This window comes from Octopus bimaculoides, chromosome 11, assembly GCF_001194135.2.
Source record: "Octopus bimaculoides isolate UCB-OBI-ISO-001 chromosome 11, ASM119413v2, whole genome shotgun sequence".
NCBI lineage: Eukaryota > Metazoa > Mollusca > Cephalopoda > Octopoda > Octopodidae > Octopus > Octopus bimaculoides.
The window spans coordinates 18239527-18239765 of NC_068991.1; positions in this window are offsets into that span (position 1 = coordinate 18239527).

Consider the following 239-nt stretch of genomic DNA (forward strand, 5'->3'; position numbering starts at 1 on the left):
TTGTATTTCTGGATTTAATGATTAATATAAGAACTGGGGAGAGGCGGCCGAGCCGTCATATCTCATCCAATTCTTATAACTGGTGACCCCGACATGATGACGGAATTATCTCTCAAACAACTCGTAAAAAAAATGAAGAGACGACGGGAAAAAAAACAATTTTTCAGTACCAAGGACCTCCTCATCATCTTTTTATTGAAATAAATTTTCCCATGCACCTTGGATTTTTTTAAAGATAT